Source organism: Leuciscus leuciscus (genome assembly GCF_965113295.1).
Source record: "Leuciscus leuciscus genome assembly, chromosome: 2".
NCBI lineage: Eukaryota > Metazoa > Chordata > Actinopteri > Cypriniformes > Leuciscidae > Leuciscus > Leuciscus leuciscus.
Window position 1 is genome coordinate 49,610,367 of NC_138726.1, and position 5,550 is coordinate 49,615,916.

Sequence of the window (5,550 nt, forward strand, 5' to 3'; positions counted from 1 at the left end):
GTAACACTTTACAATAAGATTCCATATATTACTGTAATGCACTGCGAACTAACATGAACAATTGTATTTTTATTAATATTACATTAACAACGACTATTAAATGCTGTAAGAAATATATTGCTCATTGTTAGTTCATGATAGCTAATTAACTGTTCACAAATGTGATCTTATAAAGTATTACAGAAGATTTTATATACAGTACCATTTACAGTAATTTTGGAAATTTGTGTGTACAGTTTCACAGAAACATTTGTTCTTTTTTTTATGATTTTTTTTACCGCATTAAACGTCTAAAATCAGTCTCTCATTACAGTTCCATACACACGTACAGTAGCTCTCTTTGTTTGACTGCCCTTTTTGATATGTTGTGATTTCATATGAACAGTCATTGGTTTGGTATAGGGCATCAACTTGAGGTCACAAAATATTCAAAGCAACTGCTGGTAGTGAAGTGGGCAAAGTCTAGTAGGTGGTCATTTTCCTTGGATAATTGGTTTTGATAATAATTGTGGCTCAGGAGACATATGTGCACGGATGCTCCCCCCTGCCATGGCTCAACTTACTCTCCCGACCTCATACAAGCTTCAGACCAAACACATCTGATCATGGGTCCAGCGTAACCCAAACACATCCTTAGCCTCATTGATCCTTTCTGCTGTCAGATAACAAGATGCAGTAACAGGATTAAACTTGTTTTTGTCTGTCTCATTAATCCAGCTTCACTGAAGTGATGAGAGCTAAAAGTCTATGATAAAGAAGTGAATGAACCTGATCACAAACAATAGGAATGATCTTGTTGGTAATTAGTGATAAAGTAGACTCTTTCCCCACTTCACATTACAGTACACTTACAAAGGCAATCCACTCAGAGCAACCTGAGGTTAAAGGGATACTCTTTACTCTTTTGGAAATAGGCTCATTTTACAACTCCCCCAGAGTTAAACAGTTGAGTTTTACTGTTTTCGAATCCTTTCAGCCGATCTCCGGGTCTGGCGGTACCACTTTTAGCATAGCTTAGCATAGATCATTGAATCGGACAGGACCATTAGCATCTCTCTCAAAAAAATGACCAAAGAGTTTCGATATTTTTCCTATTTAAAACTTAGGTAATGATATGACGCAGCGCCTGAAAATAGTCCCCAGCTCGGTAGACTATAGGGTCGACTATTTTCAGGCGCTGCGTCATAACATTACGCCTGCTGGACTCATGGTACGGCAGCAAAGTTTCTTGATTATTACGCAGGAATGAGAGTATAGTTCCAAGCCATATCAGCCTAGAAAATCGCAACTTTTCATTTTCCGTCGGTCTTAGTACACAATGTAACTGAAGAGTCAAGTTTTAAATAGGAAAAATATCGAAACTCTTTGGTCATTTTTTTGAGAGAGATGCTAATGGTCCTGTCCGATTCAATTAACACATGATCTATGCTAAGCTATGCTAAAAGTGGTACCACTAGACCCGGAGATCGGCTGAATGGATTCGAAAACGGTAAAACTCAACTGTTTAACTATTTTTCCCAAAAAAGTGGAGTATCCCTTTAAGTACCTTTCTCAAAATCACAATGGTTCTTACAGGGATTAAACCAGCAACCTTACATCCCAGTTGCTTAGTGGAAAAATGTGTCCCATTGCGCTTGAGATGCTTGTCTTGATCATTTTCAAACAGAAGGGAATGGGATCTGGAATGCAGGCCAGAATCAAACCCATGTATCCCACACAGGCACCACAGCTTGATGTTTCATGTGTGCCAGTTGTTTGACCACTGCTGACAAGTTTTTATTTTTTTGTTTGTTTGTTTGTTCAAGCGTTTATGCATCTATTTATGATTTATTACTGTAAAGCATGTGTGTACTTATTTTTTTACCTATACCGATTTTTTTTTATGCATTTAAGGGATTATTTATTACGAATCAGTGTATTTATTTAAGCATTTATTTATGTTTATTTATGTGTTTATGCATTTATTCGTTTAAGCATGTATTTTGTTTGTTTAATATTGTTTAAGCTTATATGTGATTCTTATTTGCACATTATTTTTATTACTTGTTTGTGTATTTTTATTCCTTTGTTAATTTGTTTATGCATTTAAGCATTTATCATGAATTTGTGTATTTAAGCACTGATTTTTTATGCATTTGTTTATGTATTCATTTATTTATGCATTTTTTATTTATACATTTTTTATTTTATTTTTATTGTTCGATTGTTTATTTATGCATTTGTTTAAGGATTTATTTATTATGAATTTATGTATTTATGTATTTATTTAAATATGAATTTATTTGTGTATCTATCTATATCTATTCTTTCTTTAAATATTACCTTGAAAATATGAAAAACAAAAAATAAGAACTGTAATCTAACTACAGTAATAGATAATGAAGAAATTTGTTTGTCTGCTATAATCATTCACTTGCTTTTGAAATTGAAAATGTATTTTTACCTCATAATAATTGTTTTACAGAATTTGACCAAGATGGATAATTTAAGGCCTGTTGCAAATAAATGGCAGATCATAGCCTGATATTTTGGTGTAAAGAAGTGCATAGAGATGGATTGTTAGTGGTGGAATTAAAAAAAACATTCGGTGGAATTGCAAAAAACTGTTCATTTAAATAAGCCAACAGGAGGTATTTTGTTGTTTCTAATGCCATATGGGACCTCAGAGTTTGACCTTTGTGTTTCAGGCTCAGATTAAACACTGACCTTTTCACGTCCTCCTCGCACCCTCTACTGACCTCTACTGATGTCATCTACCGTTTTCCTGTAGTCTAATTTTAGATGTAAGACAAAACTTGCCTTTCAGTCTAAGAGCACTTAAGAAATTACCCCCACTTTTCTGTTTTCTCTTCTGTCTCCGGCCTTTTCTCTTTTTCCCTGTCTTGAATATTACTTTTGAGACTTGATGTATTTTAAAAGGCTTAAGGGAGATGTGCAGATGTTCTGAAGTAACTGCATGGACGGTCCATAAAGGAACTGCCATTTTAGTCACTCATTGTGAGTGGAGAAACACGTCAATACCAGAACTGAGAAGGCCTGCCTGCCTGCCTACTTAACCTCAGAGCTTTCATGAAAAATTCTCATAAATTACAGGCTGCCACAAGCATTAAGTCAGGTAATTTTCCCTTGTGATTTTTTTCTTCTTCTTTTCTCTTTCCCTGACACACAAAAAGTCCCGTGACCTATTCTGCAAAAGAACTGGCTGAAATTGAAAAGATTTTATTCTTCTTTTTATTTTGCAAAAAATGAAAGAACATCAAACCTTTATTAAATGTGTGTTATTTATGCAGTCTTTGGAGGAATGCGCTGTGTTACCCATCATTTTTAATGCATATTATAACATAAAACCAGAAAAATTACTTCTGTCTTCGCTGATTTATGAAATTTACAAATATGTTATATCTTCTCAGACATGCAAATTGTTTTTTGGGAATTTGTTATCATCTGAAGATGTTCGATTTTGCAATACATTTATTTTCACACTTTTGCTTTTAGGATAGGTGAGAGAGAGACAACTGCAAGGAGACAGAGAGGTTGTATTAGTGTACAAGCATATTACTCATAATAAAATGTATTAAAAATAAGATGGAAATTAAATAAATGCATAATTATACATTAATAATGTATTATTGCTACAATTTCTATAATATGTCTTCGTAATCATAACAAAGTATTTAAATACATAAATATTAAAGGCACACAATGTAACTGTTTTGTAAAAAAAAAAAAAAAAAATTCAATACATCAATCCATCATCAATCCTTCTTCCAAAACATGTTTTTGTCTTACCCTGATTCACTATGGTAAGCCTGTTATACGTGTTTATATTTTAGACCTGACTGTACGTCACTCGCCCGTGCGTGTCTCGTCATATCCGTAATTACTTTGATGCGTGTATGGTGTGGGAGTGGCATATTAGTTGTTAACGAGCGACAAAGGTTGTCATGGAGCCGCTAAATCTTGAACCTCAGGGAATCGCCCGTTTTAAAAAAACGTCAAAGGAGAGTCTGCTGGTAAAATGAGAACGCGACAGACTTAGTAAATAAAACAAGAATCAACATTGGCTCAACACAGAAGCACAACCAAAACAATGTTCTTCCGCAAAATGCATGCAGTTTTGTTTTTTAACCGCCAGAGGACCAAAGATACAAAATGCACCTTTAATATTAATATTAAATGCATTTAAAATTTGGAAGAGGTGGTTCCTACTCCATGTCTTTCTCCACCAGACCTGTGTAATGTTGAAGATCTGTGATGTTACCCTTTGTTTTACATTCATAAAAAATTGAAAACCTGTTTTATTCCTTTTTTAAATTACAAACAGTATCAAGCAGTACATTTTGATCAGATAATGCACTGTTGCATATATAAACAGGATTCAGTCCACAAGCACTTTCTGCAATTTCAGCAACTAGGCCTATAATTTTAATGTGGCACATCAACTAAAACACTTGTCAGATGGTCTCAACTCCACCTGTATATTTCCAAAACATAATCCTTTGTTCCGGCCTTGGAATTTACATTGGGAGTGACAGTAGCCTAGTGCTGTTTTGGTCAGCGACGGCAGAGGACGGATGGGTTGGTGAGCAGAACAAGAACAGAGACGAAGTAGATTTGCAGTGTATTGCAAAACAGCAAAGAGCAGCGGTAGTGACACAGGGGGTTATAAATAGATCTCCATATATAGAGCCAGAGGCTACTTGGCTGGTGAGGGCGAGCGCTCGCTACAGTAATCACGGATGATTTATACCTGGTCCGGTGAGGTGCCGCGATTCTACACCTGAATTCTGCCACACGTGGTGTCAATTATGTGATTAAAGATCAGACGGTGGCTGTGTTTACATAGACGGCAGTAATATGACCACAGACAATTTTTGGGATAAGAAAATTGCTGTAAGGCACGTGAAACATTTTTCGAATTTTGTCATATTATTTAATACGTGTAGACACTTTAATCGGGCTATAACTCTCTATTTAGTTTGTGAGCAACTGGCAGCATATGGCAGTCAAAGCACTTTACGGCACGTGCTTTACATTCTTTATGCAGTCATTAATCAGACCGTAGCATGAGAGTAAATGGGGAATTCGAACGAAAAAGGTGAATAAACAACCCATGTAAACAAATTCAAAACCTATGTAAACAACTTAATCAGTATATCGTCTTATTCAGAATAAATGCACAATGTAAACATTAAGTTGAGTGTGAAGCTGAGAAATAGTACAATAACATACCAGAAAATAATGCTGCTGTTCTTGTGAAATATTATTTTTGTAATAATAATAAAGGGTATAATTGAAAAAAAAAGCCTTCCTGCCATTGATATAAAACACACTTTTACTCACAATTTTATTTGTTTATTTGATTGGCATATTATTGGCATATTACGCATTACAACTTCATATCAGTGAGTGTTTTTGTACAGTTGGCTAACATTTCAGGTTATTGGTTTTAAGACACCTTACAGTAAACGCACTACATTTCAGCATTTTAATTAGCCATTTGAGAATGATTCAGAGCAAAAGCAGTGTTAGCGTTAGACAGCTCAAAAA

The 5,550-nt window shown here is 34.9% G+C and overlaps 1 long non-coding RNA gene across 1 annotated transcript in view; it reads right to left on the reverse strand.

Annotated features, from left to right (window-relative positions):
* Nucleotides 1–958: 958 nt before the first annotated feature.
* LOC309489218 overlaps nucleotides 959–5,550 on the reverse strand; it is a 9,072-nt gene continuing 4,480 nt past the window's right edge. The window contains exon 3 of the long non-coding RNA XR_014202367.1: nucleotides 959–1,052. This is a non-coding gene — a long non-coding RNA (uncharacterized lncRNA). The remainder of the gene's footprint in view (nucleotides 1,053–5,550) is intronic.